At 48.1% G+C, this 19,867-nt stretch overlaps 1 protein-coding gene across 1 annotated transcript in view; it reads right to left on the minus strand.

Moving 5' to 3' along the window:
* Window positions 1-19,867, minus strand: part of USP53 (ubiquitin specific peptidase 53) — a 298,888-nt gene that overhangs the window by 182,033 nt on the left and 96,988 nt on the right. The window lies entirely within an intron of this gene.

Genomic DNA, 19,867 nt, shown 5'->3' on the forward strand with positions numbered 1-19,867 from the left:
TGATCTGAGTGTTTCTAGTTGGTAGATCTATTAGGTCTGTCATGTATCCTGGGACTACGCCGTAGATGATTTTGTGGACCAATGTGCATATTTTGAAGATGATCCGTTCTTTGATTGGGAGCCAGTGCATCTTTTCTAGAAGGGGTTTAGCGCTATCAGTCTATATCAGTCTGGCTGCTGTGTTTTGGGCAGTCTGGAGTTTTTTTGTGAGTTGTTCTTTACATCCCGCATAGATTCCATTGCAGTAATCTGCACGTAGGTAGGCTGGGAGGTTTGTGCCATCACCTTTGTAATTCAAACATAGCCCCCCAAAAATTCACTCTCACTCCAAAGGCTGCTTTTAACAAACAGTGAACATAAACATGAACCTCTTGCATCAAAATCTGCCAGTCATCCACTCATTGTCTCAGGGGCAATCCAAGGGTATTGATCAGATGGACGTTTCTCAGTCTCAAATGTCCACTTGGCTCTTAACACTCAAGCCTATCCCAACCAGAAGGATAACATGGGACTGCAGCTTGCCCGCTCCCTCACCAAGCACGTGTCCCGCTGGGGTAATCCGCAACTGCCAGACTAAATCCAGGACCGGACCCTCCCTATCCATCCTTCCCCAAAGGCACGGCTCCTTTGATCTGCCTCTGTACCGAACAGGTATCTTTCCTGTTCCATGGGGGGGGGGGGGGGGGGGGATTCTCATTTCACTTCAACCTCTGCTCCTCAGCAGAGATGAATTTCCAAATACAGTCCCTGCTTATGATGCCGTGTGGGATACCCCCCTCAACTCCATGGGTCCTAGCAGGGGTTCGAGCAACCAAAGACCTCGTGTTTAAAATGCCACTTATATTGCAGTGCCTCTCCCCCCCAGTCACAATTCCCTTTCATTAAAGTGTCATTTTCTCTCATATCATTGTACCAGAACTATACCTCTACACAAATACCACATATAAATTGGATGGGTATACCCCAGCCGACAAGTCCCATCACCATAGTAACCCCCTCAAAAGAGGGTTGCACTCACACAATGAAAAAAACAGGCTTAGTTCTTGCTCTAAAGAGTCTGCCCACAAATCAATGACCACATGTGTAATGACCTAACACTGTGGAAGGAATAGAATCATTACGTATTGTAGAGGAAACTAGTCTCAAATTCACACCTGGAGTGTAGGCTACAGTGAGGTGTAGGTCATTGAACACTGGCATTCTGTACATTAAGGTACAGCATCCAATTCTCATCTTCCACTCTAGTGGAGCCTTTAAGGAAAGTTCTGTGCGATCAAAGCTCTTATAGCCTCACTGAACACACTCATGATAGAAGCTATCCATATAACTGTTTTATGTGGAAGCCCTACTTACAGCAAGGAATTTAGGTATAACTAAATGGACTAAGCATCAAGATTAGTGCTCTCGTTATAAAAACAATGAAGTTATATTTTCCAGACTAGCCCAATGCACACTGCTTGGCTAAACATGCTGGGCATCTTGTGATCATCCTTCTGGAAATAAACTAGTGCAGTTTATTGCTATTGTCTTTCGTGGTGCACCTGCCTCTTTACTGTGTGCAGTGGGACATTCTACACAGCCTCCATTCAGAAGTTCACCAGATATTTTTCTTGTGCTCCCCCCCCCCCCCCCAAAAAAAAAAAAAAAAAAAGAAAAACTGCAAACTTAGGACAGCCATAAAAGCTTGAGACCTGCCTCCACACAAGGTTTGGTGCAGTAATGTGTACAAAATTTAAGAGGAGAAACAAAATGAAAAGATGTTTTACCACCTAATCAACCCTGTTTTACTAAAGCAAAGGTTTGTGGTTCTTTTTTTTAACCTATAATTACTATTTAGAACATAACAGTAGCCATACTCGGTCAGACCAAGGGTCCATATAGCCCAGTATCCTGTTTTCCAAACAGTGGCTAAGCCAGGTCACAAGTGCCTGGCAGAAACCCAAATCGTGGCAACACTCTACAAATCCCAGGGCAAACAGTTGCTTCCCATATCTGTCTCAATAACAGAATATGGACTTTTCCTCCAGGAATTTGTCAAAACCTCTCTTAAGCCCAGATACGCTAACGCTGTTACCACATCCTCCGGCAAAGAGTTCCACAGCTTAACTATTCATTGAGTGAAAAAATATTTCCTCCTATTTGTTTTAAACGTATTTCCATGTAACTTCCAGTGTACCCTAGTCTTTGTACTTTTGGAACGAATAAAAAATTGATTTACTTCTACTCATTTTTTTTGTTAGATTTGTCCCCCGCGCTTTCCCACTCATGGCAGACTCAATGTGGCGGGCAATGGAGGGTTAAGTGACTTGCCCAGAGTCACAAGGAGTTGCCTGTGCCAGGAATCCAACTCAGTTCCTCAGTTCCCCAGGACCAAAGTCCACCACCCTAACCACTATGCCACTCCACTCACACCACTCAGGATTTTGTAGACCTCAATCATATCTCCCTCTCCTTTCCAAGCTGAAGAACCCTAACCTTCTTAGCCTTTCCTCATACGAGAGGAGTTCCATCCCCTTTATCATTTTGGTTGCTCGTCTTTGAACCTTTTCTAATTCCACTGTATCTTTTTTGAAATAGGGCGACCAGAACTGAATGCAATACTTAAGATGCGGACGCACCATGAAACGATACACAGCCATTATAGTATTTTCAGTCTTATTCACCATCCCTTCCCTAATAATTCCTAGCATCCTGTTTGCTTTTTTTGGCCTCCACTGCACACTAAGCAGAAAAATTTCAGTGTATTACCTAGACCACCACCCAGATCATTTTCTTGAGTGCTGACTCCCCAAGGTGGACTCTAGCATCAGGTAACTATGATTTGGTTTATTCTTTCCAATGTGCATCACCTTGCATTTGTCCACATTAAATTTCATCTGCCATTTAGATACCCAGTCTTCCAATTTCCTAAGGTCTTCTGCAATATAGCAAAAATGCTTACCTGTAGCAGGTATTCTCCGAGGACAGCAGGCTGATTGCTCTCACATTTGGGTCCATGTCCGTGGCGGGCTAGGAAGTGGCAAATTTTTGCAAGCAAGAAGATAAAGTTTTGCCAGAGTCTTCTGGAGCGTGAACTACGCACGAGTGGATGACTTTCCACCCGTTGTGCGAGAGTGCCCTTTCAGTTAAATCAAAAAGCATACAAATGAACTAACAACCCCAAAGGGGAGGTGGCCGGGTTTGTGATAACAATCAGCCTGCTGTCCTCGGACAAAACCTGCTACAGGTAAGTATTTTTGCTTTCTCCGAGGACAAGCAGGCTGCTTGTTCTCAAATGTGAGGTATCACTAGCAACCAGACTCACTCAAAATAATGAACATTGGTCAATTGGGTCTCGCAACGGCGAGGACATAACAGATTGATCTGAAACCATAAACAACTGAGTGCAGCCTGGAACTGAACAAAAATGGGTACATAAGTACATAAGTAGTGCCATACTGGGAAAGACCAAAGGTCCATCTAGCCCAGCATCCTGTCACCGACAGTGGCCAATCCAGGTCAAGGGCACCTGGCACGCTCCCCAAACGTAAAAACATTCCAGACAAGTCTAGGGGGGTGGAGTTGGATTCTAAACCCCGAACAAATTCTGCAACACTGACTGCCCAAACCGACTGTCGCGTAGGGGTTTCCTGCTGAAGGCAGTAGTGAAATGTGAATGTATGGATTGATGACCATGTTGCAGCCTTGCAAATCTCTTTGATGAAGCTGACTTCAAGTGATCCACTGACACCGCCATGGCTCTAACATTATAAGCTGTGAATTGGCCCTCAAGAGTCAGCCCAGCTTGGGCGTAAGTGAATGAAATACAATCTGCTAGCCAATTTGAGATAGTGAGTTTTCCGATGGCGACTCCCCTCCTGTTGGGAGAAAAACAATTGAGCAGACTGTCTGAAGGGCTTTGTCCGCTCCACGTAAAAGGCCAATGCGCTCTTGCAATCCAAGGTATGCAAACTGCTTTCGCCAGGGTGGGCATGAGGATGGGGAAAGAATGTTGGCAAGACAACTGACTGGTTCAGATGGAACTCCGACACCACCTTCGGCAGGAACATAGGGTGCGTGTGGAGGACTACTCTGTTGTGATGAAACTTGGTGTAAGGTGAATGCACTACTAAGGCCTGAAGCTCACTGACCCCACAAGTTGAAGTAACAGCCACCAAGAAAATGACCTTCCAGGTCAAGTACTTCAGATGGTAGGAATTCAGTGGCTCAAAAGGAGATTTCATCAGCTGGGTGAGAACGACGTTGAGATCCCAACACCGACGGAAATGATGAATAGATATATTAAGGAAATATTTGGGGATACGGATGAAGCTATTCCCCCTTTCTCTCAAGTATACTATATAGCAAGTAAGCCAACAGAAGAACAATTGACTGCACAAGCTGAACCTTCTTTGAATGTGTCAGCAATTTTGGAAGCTTCATAGTAAGGTAAAATTATGTATCATACCTGATAATTTTCTTTCCATTAATCATAGCTGATCAATCCATAGACTGGTGGGTTGTGTCCATCTACCAGCAGGTGGAGATAGAGAGCAATCCTTTTGCCTCCCTATATGTGGTCATGTGCTGCCGGAAACTCCTCAATATGTCGATATCAAAGCTCCATCCGCAGGACTCAGCACTTAGAGAATTACACCCACAAAGGGACACTCTGCCCAGCTCACCACCGCCGAAACGGGGGAGGGGAATTAACCCAGCTCAACCCCACACAAGTGGGGGAAGGGAATCTGTCCAGCTCATCCCCGCGGAGCGGGGGAGGGACACCACCCCGCCGATGCGGGGGGATCTGGCTTATCCTGCAACAGCAACCGCGGGAGGAGCTGACCGACCCTAACACCGCCGAAGCGGGAGGGGTACAAAGCTGCCCTACAACCGCACGAAGCGGGAGGGAGCGCCGGCAGTATTTAGGTCTCAATCCAGCCCCGTAAAATGGAGGGGAGAGGAATGCAGCAGCTCACTAACACAAAATCGTCTCAACTCCTGAAGAATCCAACTGAAAAAACTTGAACACGAAGTCCTCCTGAACAGGAACTGAAGACTAAACTTGAATCTGAAATGCAACCAGAATAAAAACAGTACAGATATCTGGGAGGGGCTATGGATTGATCAGCTATGATTAATGGAAAGAAAATTATCAGGTATGATACATAATTTTACCTTCCATATCATCATGCTGATCAATCCATAGACTGGTGGGATGTACCGAAGCAGTACTCACCCAGGGCGAGACATAGAAATCCCTGACCGCAACACTGAAGCTCCAAACCGGGCCTCCGCCCGAGCAGCCACAGTCTAGCGGTAATGCCTAGAGAAGGTATGAGCCGATGCCCAAGTTGCTGCCTTGCAAATTTCTTCCAAGGAGACGGACCCAGCCTCTGCCATCGAGGCCGCCTGAGCTCTAGTGGAGTGAGCCTTCAGCCGGATAGGCGGCACCTTCCCCGCGGCCACATAAGCCGCTGCAATGGCTTCCTTGATCCATCTTGCCACTGTAGGCTTAGCAGCCAGCAGACCCTTACGAGGACCTGCAAACAGGACAAACAGACGATCCGACTTCCGGAAATCATTGGTCACTTCCAAGTATCTGATGATGACTCGTCTCACATCTAGATATTTGAGAGCAGAGTACTCCTCTGGGTAGTCCTCCCTACGAAAAGATGGGAGACAGAGCTGCTGATTCACATGGAAGCAAGAAACAATCTTGGGCAGGAAGGAAGGCACTGTGCGAATAGACACTCCTGCCTCAGTGAACTGCAGAAAAGACTCTCGACATGATAGCGCCTGGAGCTCGGAAACTCTTCTGGCTGAAGTGATAGCCACCAAAAAGACTGCTTTCAACGTCAGGTCTTTCAGAGATGCCCTTGAAAAGGGCTCAAAAGGCGGCTTTTGCAAGGCTCTTAGCACCAGATTGAGATTCCACGCAGGTACCACTGAGTGCAGAGGAGGGCGCAGGTAATTAACTCCCTTGAGAAAGCGCACCACATCTGGCTGCGAAGCCAGGGAAGCACCCTTCAGGCGGCCCCTGAAGCAAGCCAGAGCCGCTACCTGGACTTTAAGGGAACTGAGCGACAGGCCTTTCTCCAGACCTTCTTGCAGGAACGCCAACACTGAAGAAATTGGAGCAGTGAAGGGAGAAAGTGAGCCTGCCTCACACCACGATGCAAAGGTACGCCAAAACCTGGCGTAAGCAGTAGAAGTAGAGCGCTTCCTCGCTCTCAGCATAGTGGCGATGACCTTGTCTGAGAAGCCCTTCTTCCTCAGACGCTGCCGCTCTATAGCCAGGCCGTAAGACCAAAGGGGGAGGGATCCTCCATCACCACAGAACCCTGATGCAACAGGCCCTGCTCAGCTGGCAGCCGCAGAGGGCCGACCACTGAGAGCCTGATCAAGTCCGCATACCAGGGACATCTGGGCCAGTCTGGACCCACCAGGATTACGCGGCCGGGATGCTTTGCCACCCGGTCTAGCACCCTGCCCAACATGGGCCAGGTCGGGAACACATAGAGAAGCTCCTGTGTCGGCCACTGTTGGAGGAGAGCATCTACTCCCAGAGATCGAGGGTCCCGTCCTCTGCTGAAAAAGCGCGGCACTTGGCAATTGGCCGATGACGCCATCAGATCTAGGCTCGGCTGGCCCCAGAGCTTCGTGATGTCCAAGAACGCCTGAGCCGATAACTGCTCTCTCCGGGATCCAAGGTATGGCGACTGAGAAAGTCCGCCTTGACATTCATGACTCCCGCAATGTGGGCCGCCGACAGCTGTTCCAGGTTTGCTTCCGCCCACTGGCATAGATTCATGGTCTCCTTGGCTAGAGAGGGGCGCTCTTGGTACCTCCCTGGCGATTGACATAGGTCACAGCCGTGGCATTGTCCGACAGGACCCGTACTGGCTTGAACGCCAGTACCGGGAGAAACTCCAAAAGCGCCAACCAAATGGCTCTGAGTTCCAGGAGGTTGATAGACCACTTTGCCTCTGCAGGAGACCAGAGCCCCTGCGCTGTCCTTCCCAAGCAGTGGGCTCCCCAGCCCGTCAAAGAGGCGTCCATCGTGACAACCCACTCCGGGGTCAAAAGAGGCATTCCTGCGGACAACTTGTCTGTCCTCAGCCACCAGCTCAGCGCCTTGCGCACCGCTAGGTCCAAGGGAAAAACCGTCATACCTGAGGAAGAACCGGGACACTGACAGGACTCCAAAGTGATGCTCAACAAAGGCGATTCAGGTTTTGAAACCCCCGCATCCTCGCTAGACGCACATACGCGGACCGGGGAGCGAATCTTCGCGCCCTCGCCCTCCGACGCCATAGGCCACGAGGAGACCGAACGGGGAACCCCCTGCCCGCTATAAAAAGGTAAAATTACCTGCTTCTCGCTGCGAGCTGTAACGAACTGGTGGCCCAGTGAGCAGCTGTAATAAACGCTGAAATAAAACGTTGAAATAAACGCCCTTAAAGGACATCAATTTTTTTTTTTTTTTTAAACGGAGTCAGCGGGAGGGGGGAGAAAAGGAGGGACCTGGCACCACCAGGTTTGCACTTGCTCAAGAAGAGCCCTCAACCCCAGGTACTCAACAAAACCTAAAAATTAGGCTTGGAGACCTAGCCAGAGCTGCTGCTGTGTGTGACCACCACCTGCTGAGATAGAGAACATACTGGGGAGTTTCCGGCAGCACATGACCACATATAGGGAAGCAAAAGGATTGCTCTCTATCTCCACCTGCTGGTAGATGGACACAACCCACCAGTCTATGGATTGATCAGCATGATGATATGGAACATAGTAGATGACGGCAGAAAAAGACCTGCATGGTCCATCCAGTCTGCCCAACAAGATAAACTCATATGTGCTACTTTTTGTGTATACCTTACCTTGATTTGTACCTGTCCTTTTCAGGGCACAGACCGTATAAGTCTGCCCAGCACTATCCCCGCCACCGGCTGTGCCACCCAATCTCGGCTAAGCTCCATAGGATCTATTCCTTCTGAACAGGATTCCCTTATGTTTATCCCAAGCGTGCTTGAATTCTGTCACTGTTTTCATTTCCACCACCTCCCACGGGAGGGTATTCCAAGCATCCACTACTCTCTCCGTGAAAAAATACTTCCTGACATTTTTCTTGAGTCTGCCCCCCTTTAATCTCATTTCATGTCCTCTCGTTCTACCTCCTTCGCATCTCTGGAAAAGGTTCGTTTGCGGATTAATACTTTTCAAATATTTGAACGTCTGTATCATATCACCCCTGTTTCTCCTTTCTTCCAGAGTATACATGTTCAGGTCATCAACTCTCTCCTCATACGTCTTTTATTATTATATTTGTATCCCACATTATCCCACCTTTTTGCAGGCTCAATGTGGCTTACAATTCATCGTGGATACTGGAAATAGAAAAGAATGCCTTTTTGCGGATGACACCAAGATTTGCAACAGAGTGGACACCCCGGAGGGAGTGGAAAACATGAAAAAAGAACTGAAGAAGCTAGAAGAATGGTCTAACGTTTGGCAATTAAAATTCAATGCGAAGAAATGCAAAGTGATGCACTTAGGGAGTAGAATTCCAAGGGAGACGTATGTGTTAGGCGGGGAGAGTCTGATAGGCACAGACGGGGAGAGGGATCTTGGGGTGATAGTATCTGAGGACCTGAAGGCGACGAAACAGTGTGACAAGGCGGAGGCCGTAGCTAGAAGATTGCTAGGCTGTATAGAGAGAGGTGTGACCAGCAGAAAAAAGGAGGTTTTAATGCCCCTGTATAAGACATTGGTGAGGCCCCACCTGGAGTATTGTGTTCAGTTTTGGAGGCCGTACCTTGCGAAGGATGTTAAAAAAATGGAAGCGGTGCAAAGAAAAGCTACGAGAATGGTATGGGATTTGCGTTCCAAGACGTATGAAGAGAGACTTGCTGACCTGAACATGTATACCCTGGAGGAAAGGAGGAACAGGGGTGATATGATACAGACGTTCAAATATTTGAAAGGTATTAATCCGCAAACGAATCTTTTGCGGAGATGGGAAGGCGGTAAAACGAGAGGACATGAAATGAGATTGAAGGGGGGCAGACTCAGGAAAGATGTCAGGAAGCATTTTTTCACGGAGAGGGTGGTGGATGCTTGGAATGCCCTCCCGCGGGAGGTGGTGGAGATGAAAACGGTAACGGAATTCAAACATGCGTGGAATATGCATAAAGGAATCCTGTGCAGAAGGAATGGATCCTCAGAACATTAGATAAAATTGGGTGGCGGAGCAGGTGGGGGGAAGAGGGGTTGGTGGTTGGAAAGGGTGGATAGTGGAGGGCAGACTTATATGGTCTGTGCCAGAGCCGGTGATGGGAGACGGGACTGGTGGTTGGGAGGCGGGGAATACTGCTGGGCAGACTTATACGGTCTGTGCCCTGAAAAAGAGGTACAAATCAAGGTAAGGTATACACATATGAGTTTATCTTGGGCAGACTGAATGGACCGTGTAGGTCTTTTTCTGCCGTCATCTACTATGTTACTATGCCTGAAGTGGGAATCGAACTCAGTTCCTCAGTTCCCCAGGACCAAAGTCCACCACCCTAACCACTAGGCCACTCCTCCACTCTCCTGCAAAAAGTCCAGAATCGGCGAGACAGGAGCCCGCATGGGTGCGATCGCTTTTGAAACACACCGAGCCTCAAACTGGCGCCAGATCCTGGCATAAGCCACGGAAGTGGAACGCTTGCGGGCCTGCAGGAGAGTGGAAATAATATTATTGGAATAGCCTTTGCCTCTCAATAGCCATGCTGTAAGACCAAAACGGCAGGCGTCCTCCATGGCCACCGGTCCCTGCGACAACAGGTTCGGTACCAGAAGTAAAGGAAGGGGAGCCTCCACTAGCATCTGTCGGAGGTCCGCATACCAAGGCCCCCTGGACCAATACGGGGCGATGAGAACCACTTCTCCTGGGTGAAGCCGAATCCGCAGGAGCACACGCCCTATCAAGAGCCACAGAAGGAACACATACCAGAGGCCCAAAGGCCAGGGTTGAGCCAAGGCATCCAACCCGGCTGAGCGAGGATCTCTCTGTCTGCTGACAAGCACGGGACTTTGGCATTTGAGCTTGTCGCCATAAGATCCATTACGGGCTTCCCCATTTGGCACATATCTGCAGGAATACTTCGTCTGCCAGTTCCCATTCCGCTGGATCAATTTGATGCCTGCGTAGATAATCGGCTTGCACGTTGCTCTGACCTGCAATGTGAGCTGCCGACAGAAACTGTAGATGCAGCTCGGCCCAGTGGCAAATCTGTTCGGCCTGCGCGGCCAGCGCTCTGCACTGAGTGCCGCCTTGTCAGTTTATGTAGGCCACTGCTGTCATGTTGTCCGACCACACTCTGACAGCCAATCCTTCCAGGGTCACTTGAAAGGCCAGAAGCGCCTGAAACACCGCTTTCAACTCTAGGCGATTGATTGACCACTCCGACTCATCAGGTGTCCAAAGACCCTGGGCATGCGTCCCCTTGCAATGTGCGCCCTAGCCCTTCAGGCTGGCATCTGTCACCACTAGGCACCAATCGGGGAGCGCCAACAGCATTCCTCGCCGCAGCATGCTGTCTGAGAGCCACCACTCTATGCTGAGTCGGGCCGCAGGGAGCTAAGAGAGTCTGCATTGATAATCCTGAGATACTGGAGACCATCGTTGAAGCAGGGAATACTGCAGAGGTCTCAGGTGCACTCTCTCCCAGGGCACCAAATCCAAGGTGGCCGTCATCGATCCCAACAGCTGGACAATGTCCCAAGCTCGCGGGTGGAGCATCCTCAGGAGCAGACGGACCTGATTCTGAAGCTTGCACCGCCTTTGCTCGGGTAGGAATACATATCCCGAGTCTGTGTCGAACCGTGCCCCCAAATATTCTAGAGATTGCGAGGGGGTCAGGTGACTTTTGGCTACATTGACGACCCAGCCCAGAGATTGCAGTACTGAGACCACTCTGGCTGTAGCTTGATGGCTCTCCGTTGCGGAGTTCGCTCTGATGAGCCAGTCGTCTAGGTACGGGTGAACCCGGATACCTTCTCGCCTAAGAAAAGCAGCTACCACCACCATTACCTTGGAAAAGGTTCGGGGAGCTGTGGTGAGGCCAAAAGGCAAGGCCCGAAACTGGAACTGTTTTTCCATCACCGCAAACCCCAGAAACTTCTGGTGCGGGGGCCAAATTGGAATGTGCAAGTAAGCTTCTTTCAGGTCCAGAGACGTGAGAAACTCTCCTGGCTGTACCGCCGCACTGACAGAGCGCAGGGTTTCCATGTGAAAATGCCGCACTCTTAGGGACTTGTTTAATTCTTTTAAGTCCAGAATAGGGCGAAAAGACCCTCCTTTTCGCAGCACCACAAAGTAAATGGAGTAGCGGCCGCAGCCGTGTTCGGCGGGAGGTACCAGGGACACGGCCCCTATCTGAATCAGACCTTGTAAAGTCTCCTCTACCGCCGCCCGTTTGGCGGCAGAACCGCATTGGGACTCCACAAACACGTCTCTTACAGGGGCGTCGAATTCTGTTCTGTAACCGTCTCTGATCAGGTCCAAGACCCACTAATCTGAGGAAATGTTGGCCCACTCCTCGGCAAAGAAGGAAAGACGTCCTCCGATGACAGGACTTGAAGAGAGGGCCGGCGCACCATCATTGAGAGGGTCGCCCCTGAACTCCAGGCCTTGAGCCAGTGGCTGTGGAACGTTTGTCCGAGCGAAAGGAGTTCCTCTGCTGAAAACCGGCCACGAGAAGTGAACCCAGCAGAACGCCCTGGGCGGTACCTTCGAGCTTCACGGAAGCGAGGTCTGTAAGAGGAGTGGACCGCCGCACCCTTAGAGGAAGGCCGAGGCCTATCTTCGGGCAAGCGCTGGGGTTTAGCCTCACCCAGGCCCTTCTCAATTTTCTCTAACTCCTCACCAAATAGGAGAAGGCCTTGAAAGGGCAACTTCACCAAACTTTGCTTAGAGGCCATGTCCGCCGCCCAATGCAGTAGCCACAGAAAACGGCGAGCCGCCACTGCTACAGCCATCTGTTTAGCCGAAGCTCTGACAATATCATAAAGGGTGTCAGCCAAAAAGGACAAGGCCGACTCTATTCGCGGAGCCACTTCAGACAAGGGCTCCGCTCCATCACCGGGCTGTTCCACTGCCTGTTGCAACCATGCCAGGCAGGCTCCAGCAGCATAACAACTGCATGCAGATGCCCGAATAGTAAGACCAGCAATTTCAAAGGACCGTTTAAGTGCTGATTCCAGTCTACAGTCTTGCAGGTCCTTCAGGGCAACACCTCCTTCAACCGGGAGGGTAGTTCTCTTTGTCACAGCTGTGACTAGGGCATCCACCTTAGGCATTGCAAAGCGAGCCAAATGCTCCTCACTCAGAGCGTATAATTACCCCATAGCCCTGGAAACTTTCAAAGGTCCTTCAGGGTCAGCCCATTGAGCTGAAATAAGCTCTTGGATGGAGTCATGCAAAGGAAAGGCTCGAGCAGGCCTTTTGGTACTTGCCATCCTCGGATTTCCAGAGAAGGCCACGCCACTCCCAGGATCTTCAATAGAGAGGGACCTGTAAGACAATCTGAAATAAGCGCTGGCAGCTCCTCGCGGTGGAAAATCCTCACCGCGGACGGATCATCTGGATCCAGTGGCCCTTCTGTACCTTCCTCTGGTTCCTCTGGCCACGAGGGCCTGCCAGGCCCCTCAGAGTCACCACATCCCGACCACGGGGGGGGGGGGGGGGGGGCGCCACTCTCTGAAGGGGAATTTACCCTTCTGCGCTTCTCTTGCGGCCAAGCTATCAGGGAAAAACGCCTCGGAGGGCAATCCCAGGGCTGCATCCACCGGAGGGGCAGTAAGGGGGGCCGTAGAAAACCCCTGTGGCTGAGCTCTTTTAAGCATATATGCATTATGAAGCAATAATACAAAGTCAGGGGAGAAAAACTCGCCCTGGGCACCCGGTTCCAGTCCGGGGCTAGTAGCTCTTTGGCCAGCCTCAATTCGAGGGCCCCCTCCGGTTTCCAGACCCTACGCCTCAGCGGGGGTTGCGCCATGTGGTGCTTTCAAAATGGCGCCCGTTGCCAGCTCCACCGAGCGGGAAGAATCATCGCTCACCATGCTCGGGCTGGCTCTTACGCCTTAACAGCACGTTTTACAGAGCCCCGCTGCTGATCTGCACTTGCCAGCATATTTAAAGGTCCCTATCACTTTTTTTTTTTAAATTGTGAAATTGGAGTATGTGTTAAATCAGTGCAAAATATTTTTGAGTAAAAAAAAAAATATATATATGTATAAATCAGGGTAGATTATTAATTATTCTAAATGCAAGTGTACTTGTCAACAAACATGGATGTATTAGGGTCTAGGCATGTCTTTTTGAATTGCACTTGGATCTTGTAATATTCCTACAAGTTTCCAGCATTGTATGTGTTCATACTTAGATACAGGCTTCAGTATGCAGTATGCAGCGAAGGGCGACTAAAATGATAGCGGGGATGGGACGACTTCCCTATGAAGAAAGACTAAGGAGGCTAGGGCTTTTCAGCTTAGAGAAGAGATGGCTGAGGGGAGACGTGATAGAGGTATATAAAATAATGAGTGGAGTGGAACAGGTGGATGTGAAGCGTCTGTTCACGCTTTCCAAAAATACTAGGACTAGGGGGCATGCGATTAAACTACAGTGTAGTAAATTTAAAACAAATCGGAGAAAATTTTTCTTCACCCAACATGTAATTAAACTCTGGAATTCATTGCCGGAAAATGTGGTGAAGGCGGTTAGCTTAGCAGAGTTTAAAAAGGGGTTGGACGGTTTCCTAAAGGACAAGTCCATAAACCGCTACTAAACGGACTTGGAAAAATCCAAAATCCCAGGAATAACATGTACGTTTGGGAAGCTTGCCAGGTGCCCTTGGCCTGGATTGGCCGCTGTCATGGACAAGATGCTGGGCTCGATGGACCCTTGGTCTTTTCCCAGTATGGCATTACTTATATACTTATATACTTATACACTTGGAACAGCGCTTAACACTCTCTGCAGCCATCGCCGAAAAACGGCGGAAAATTCAAAATGGCGGCTTTGCGCCAAAAACGTCCCGATCGCGGGCCCTCCCCGGAGTCAGAAAACACTCTTACCTCACTGGACCGAGTATACAAGCTCCGGTCACGCTGTAGAAACTGAAGAAAACCTCTTGCTTTTTTTTTTTTTTTTTTTTTTTTTTTTAACGCTGTGAGGAAAGCAGAGAAAACAGCAAAAGAGGCAATCAAATCAACTCCGGAGGTACAGAACAGTGGGAAAGGCAGGGAAAGACAAACCAATGTGCCTGCATCCACCAAGTATAGAATGGGAAAGAGCAGGGAAAAGTGAAACTAATGTGCTCACATCCACTGGGGGGATGGGTAAGGCAGGGAAAGGGCTAACCTATGTGCCTATAAAGTGAATCTGCTATAGCCTCTAACACCCCGGCTAACAACTGGCAAGCCAGGAGCCACCCCCAGGCAGATTTTTTAAGGAGCTTGATCAAGCTGCAACCACCCTGCTTGGGGAGATAGAGAATACTGAAGAGGCAGTGGAGCTAGCTGACCATGTGGCACTGTAAAATTTGAGTGCTATCTCCCCCTGCTGGTTGATGGACACAACCCATATGTAATGGCTTCATCTGCTTGATGACAAGGAAATGTGGGATAAACACAAAGGAATCCTCTTTAGAAGCAATGAATCCATGGAATCTTAGTGGAGATTGGGTGGCAACACCGGTAATTGGGAAGTAAAACCAGAGCTGGGCAGACTTCTATGGTCTACGCCCTGGTCGTGACTGAATAGATAGGGATGGGCTTGAGTGTAAATGTTAAGGTGCATCGACATTACGGTGGTCCCTCTTCACAAAAGTGGTGATAGGGAAGAAGCTGGAAACTACAGGCCGGTAAGCCTCACTTCGGTTATTGGAAATGTAATGAAAGCAATGCTGAAGGAAAGGATAGTGAATTTCCTGGCAGCCAATAAGTTGCAAGATCCGAGACAACATGGTTTTACCAAAGGGAAATCATGCCAAACGAAATCTCATTGAATTCTTTGACTGGGTGACCGGAGAATTGAATCATGGACGTGCTATAGACGTAATCTACTTAGATTTCAGCAAAGCTTTTGACACGGTTCCCCACAGGAGGCCCTTAAATAAACTGGACAGGCTGAAGATAGGACCTGACGTGGTGAACTGGATTAGGAACTGGTTGACGGACAGACGCCAGACGGTGGTGGTTAATGGAGTTCGCTCTGATGAGGGAAAGGTGAGTAGTGGAGTGCCTCAGGGATCTGTGCTGGGGCCGATTCTTTTCAATATATTTGTGAGTGACATTGCCGAAGGGTTACTACTACTACTACTACTACTACTATTTAACATTTCTAAAGCGCTATCAGGGTTGCACAGCACTGTACAATTAACAAAGGACAGTCCCTGCTCAAAGGAGCTTACAATCTAAAGGACAAAAAGTGCAGTCAATCAAGATTGAGGCAGTTTAGATTTCCTGAATAGAGGTACAAGGGTTAGGTGCCGAAAGCGACATTGAAGAGGTGGGCTTTGAGCATGGGCTCAGGGAGTTTATTCCAAGCATAGGGTGAGGTGAGGCAGAAAGGGCGGAGTCTGGAGTTGGCGGTGGTGAAGAAGGGTACTGAGAGGAGGGATTTGTCCTGTGAGCGGAGGTTACGGGTAGGAGCGTAAGGGGAGATGAGGGTAGAGAGGTAGTGAGGGGCTGTAGATTGAGTGCATTTGTAGGTTAGTAGGAGAAGCTTGAACTGTATGCGGTACCTGATCGGAAGCCAGTGAAAAGACTTGAGGAGAGGGGTGACATGAGCATATCTGTCTAGGCGGAAGATAAGACGCGCAGCAGAGATCTGAACGGATTGAAGAGGGGATAGATGGTTAAGTGGGAGTGAGGAGTAGGTTGCAGTAGTCAAGGCGAGAGGGTAATGAGAGAGTGGATGAGAGTTCGGGTGGTGTGCTCAGAGAGGAAAGGGCGAATTTTGCTGATGTTATAGAGAAAGAAGAGACAGGTCTTGGCTGTCTGCTGGATATGGACTGAGGAGGAGAGGGAGGAGTTAGAAGTTAGAAGGCAAAGTTTGCCTTTTTGCGGACGATACTAAGATTTGTAACAGAGTGGACACCCGGGAGTGGAAAACATGAAAAAGGATCTGCGGAAGCTAGAAGAATGGTCTAAGGTTTGGCAATTAAAATTCAAAGCAAAGAAATGTAAAGTGATGCACTAAGGGAGTAGAAATCCACGGGAGATGTATGTGGTAGGCGGCGAGAGTCTGATATGTACGGGCGGGGAGAGGGATCTTGGGGTGACAGTATCTGAAGATCTGAAGGCGACAAAACAGTGTGACAAGGCGGTGGCCGTAGCGAGAAGGTTGCTAGGCTGTATAGAGAGAGGTGTGACCAGCAGAAGAAAAGAAGTGTTGATGCCCCTGTATAAGTCATTGGTGAGGCCCTACCTGGAGTATTGTGTTCAGTTTTGGAGGCCGTATCTTGCTAAGGATGTAAGAAGAATTGAAGTGGTGCAAAGAAAAGCTACGAGAATGGTATGGGATTTGCGTTACAAGACGTATGAGGAGAGACTTGCTGACCTGAACATGTATACCCTGAAGGAAAGGAGAAACATATACATATAAAGTATCACATACCATGTAAAATGAATTTATCTCATGTGCGCTCATATATGCTACTTTTTGTGTATACCTTAGCTTATTTGTATCTAGAGCACTTGAACAGGATCTCCCTCTACACACCTACAAGGGTGCTAAGGTCCTCCCCCAAAGGAGTATCCCTAACCACATATTGTCCAAAGGACATCAATTAATGTGACATCCAACAACAAAAGCTTTCCTCAGAGTAGTCCCCAAAATGCACTCTCTGAAAGGCTTCGCTCAACATAAGACTCTACTTCAGAAAGCAGGTGAAAGCTTGGCTCTTCTCCCAAGCTTTTAATGGAAGTAGTAACTAAGTTGTTAGTCTCACACATAAGGACTAAAACCATCTGCAAATACAGTACTATAGCGGGATTTGCTTATCAATTCCTGCTCTGAAATCATTTTCATGCACCTGACTCCACATGCAACTAAGTTAGTCCCTTTATTCTCCAACTCCTGTTAACGTGTCCATATGTCTCACCCTTCACTTACACCCTATGATGTTTATTAAAATGTTTATTGTGTCAACATTGTGAGTAGAATATGATGCCATAATAGAAACATGACGGCTGATAAAGGCCATATGACCCAGAGTCTGCCCATCCTCTGTAACCCCTAATTCTTCCTGTTTCTAAGTGATCCCACATGCTTATCCAATGCCTTTTTAAATTCTGGAATAGTCCTCGACTCCACCACCTCCATCACCCTTTCTGTGAAATAATACTTCCTTAGGTTACTCCTAAGCCTAATCCCTCTTATTTTTGTAATATGCCCCCTCATTCCAGAGCTCTCCATTTGAAAAAGGCTCTCTTCCTGTACATAAATGCCCTTGAGATATTTAAACGTCTCTATCATGTCTCCTTCTCTTCCACCGTATACATGCTGAGGTTCATAAGCCTGTCCCTATAGTTTTTGCATTCAAAACCTCTTACTGATTTCGTAGCCGCCCTCTGGGCCGACTCCATCTTATTTATATCTTTCCATAGGTGTGGTCTCCAGAACTGCACGCAGTACTCCAAATGAGGCCTCACCAGAGACTTATACAATGGCACTATCACTTCCTTTTTCCTGCTGGTCATGCCTCTCTTTATGCACCCAAGAATCCTTGGGTGCGACCCAAGTGCATAACCCTGCATTTTTTGGGATTAAACCTTAGTTGCCAAATATCAGTCCATTCCTCTAGCTTCGCTAGGTCCTTCCTCATGTCATTCACACCCTCCAGGGTGTCCACCCTGTTGCAGAGTTTAGTATCATCCGCAAAGAGACAAACCTTACCAGACAGCCCTTCCGCAATATCGCTCACAAAGACGTTAAAAAGAGCCGGCCCTAGGACCGATCCCTGCGGTACTCCACTGACAACATCCTTTTCTTCAGAGCAAGCTCCATTTAATACCACCCTCTGTCTCCCATCATTCAACCAATTTTTTACCCAATCAGTTACTCTAGGTCCCATACCGAGGGCACTCAATTTATTTATCAGTCGCCTGTGCGGAACCGTGTCAAGGGCTTTGCTGAAATCCAAGTATACCACATCAAGCGCCTCCCGCCCACATCCAACTGTTTGGTCACCCAGTCGAAGAAGACAAATCAGATTCGCCTGACATGACCTGTCACTAGTGAAGCCATGCTGCCTCGGGTCCTGCATTACATGTAGTTCAAGAAATACAATCCTCTGTGCCACAATGCAGTTATTTGAATACTTTTTCTACTGATATTGCCTATGTCCAGATTGATCTTGTACTCCATATTGGCTAATTTCTTCAATAAGGCAGTAAAATAAATCCTAATAAGACTTGCAGTTCAAACTAAGGTGACAAAAATGGGAAAATTAGGTTCTTACCATGATAATTTTATTTCCTTTAGTCATAGCAGATGCAGCCATTACAGATGGGTTGTGTCCATCAACCAGCAGAGGGAAATAGAGAGCACACTTTTTTCAAAGCCTCATACCAGCTTGCTCCACTGCCTCTCTTCAGTATTTGAAGCTTCCAAAGCAGTATGGCAAACCGCAATGGGAATAACATAAGCTTTCCTCACAGCGAACGATGGACCTACAACAAAGGGCATTAACTCAGAATGGAGGGAATGAAACATCCTCCCGGAGGGCATAAACTCATCCACCACTGAGACATAACTGGAGGGAATAAACTCATCCTCCTGGAGGGAATAAACTCATCCTCCAAAACATGAAACTGGAGGGAATTAAGTCATCCTCCTTTAATTGAACAAGAATCCTGAAGACTGTTTTCCGACTTTCTCCCAAGGACGGAATCTCCAGGAAACACGAACAGAACCTGAAATAGATTTACAGCAGATAGCATCAGACATGTAGGGATCATGGCTGCATCTGCTATGACTAAAGAAAAGAAAATTATCACGGTAAGAACCTAATTTTCCCTTCCTTGTCATCCAGCAGATGCAGCCATTACGGATGGGATGTATCAAAGCAATCCCTAGTGTATAATTATACTACAGCAAGAGGCCCTCACTGGATGCCCACCGGAAGGGTGGAAGGCCAGATTTTAGGACTCAGGCTGTAAAAATACCAGCTTGGTTTAAAAATCTATGACTGGCTGAGCAAGGACGTGCTTTTCCTGTAAGTTAATATGTGTCCCCGCTTGGGATCCATCCACTGGAATAGTGGTGGGTCAATTTACATACCTTAAACAGCTTAAACTGCTAAAAGGCACTGACTAGGCCTCATTAGAATTTAGTGTGACATTCAAAAGCAGTGCAAAAGCCAAGATCAAGGAATTGATGGCTAAAATCCTAAGTCAGATCACAAGATGATATAAGACAGAGATGTCCATGTTTGGATGTTTGGATGTCCGTATCTAGGGAAGTGTTTACAAAAAGGGAGCTGTCCAAGAGAGGAGGGAGACTTTCCTGTGAGCAGGGTCTTGCTTAAGAAGCGAGCTAAAGACAAAACCATGTTAGCAAGATAGAAGCTACTCATTAGCATGAGCCAATCAGTGACAACCATGACATTAGCATAGATCCAATCAGGTATATCTACTGTCATATTATCCATATCCTGAAGGCACTTATAAAAATCAGGGTATTTCCTGGTTTGAGTTAGAGAGACAAGGGTTGGTACTCTCTCTCCAAGGGAAACCAATGTGTCCAGCAGAATTGACAAATTACCTAATTGCTTTCCCTTGTAAAACCTCTAATTGGTAAAAGAAATTATAAAAGATTAGCAAATAATTAACACCTGTT

This window comes from Microcaecilia unicolor, chromosome 2, assembly GCF_901765095.1.
Source record: "Microcaecilia unicolor chromosome 2, aMicUni1.1, whole genome shotgun sequence".
NCBI lineage: Eukaryota > Metazoa > Chordata > Amphibia > Gymnophiona > Siphonopidae > Microcaecilia > Microcaecilia unicolor.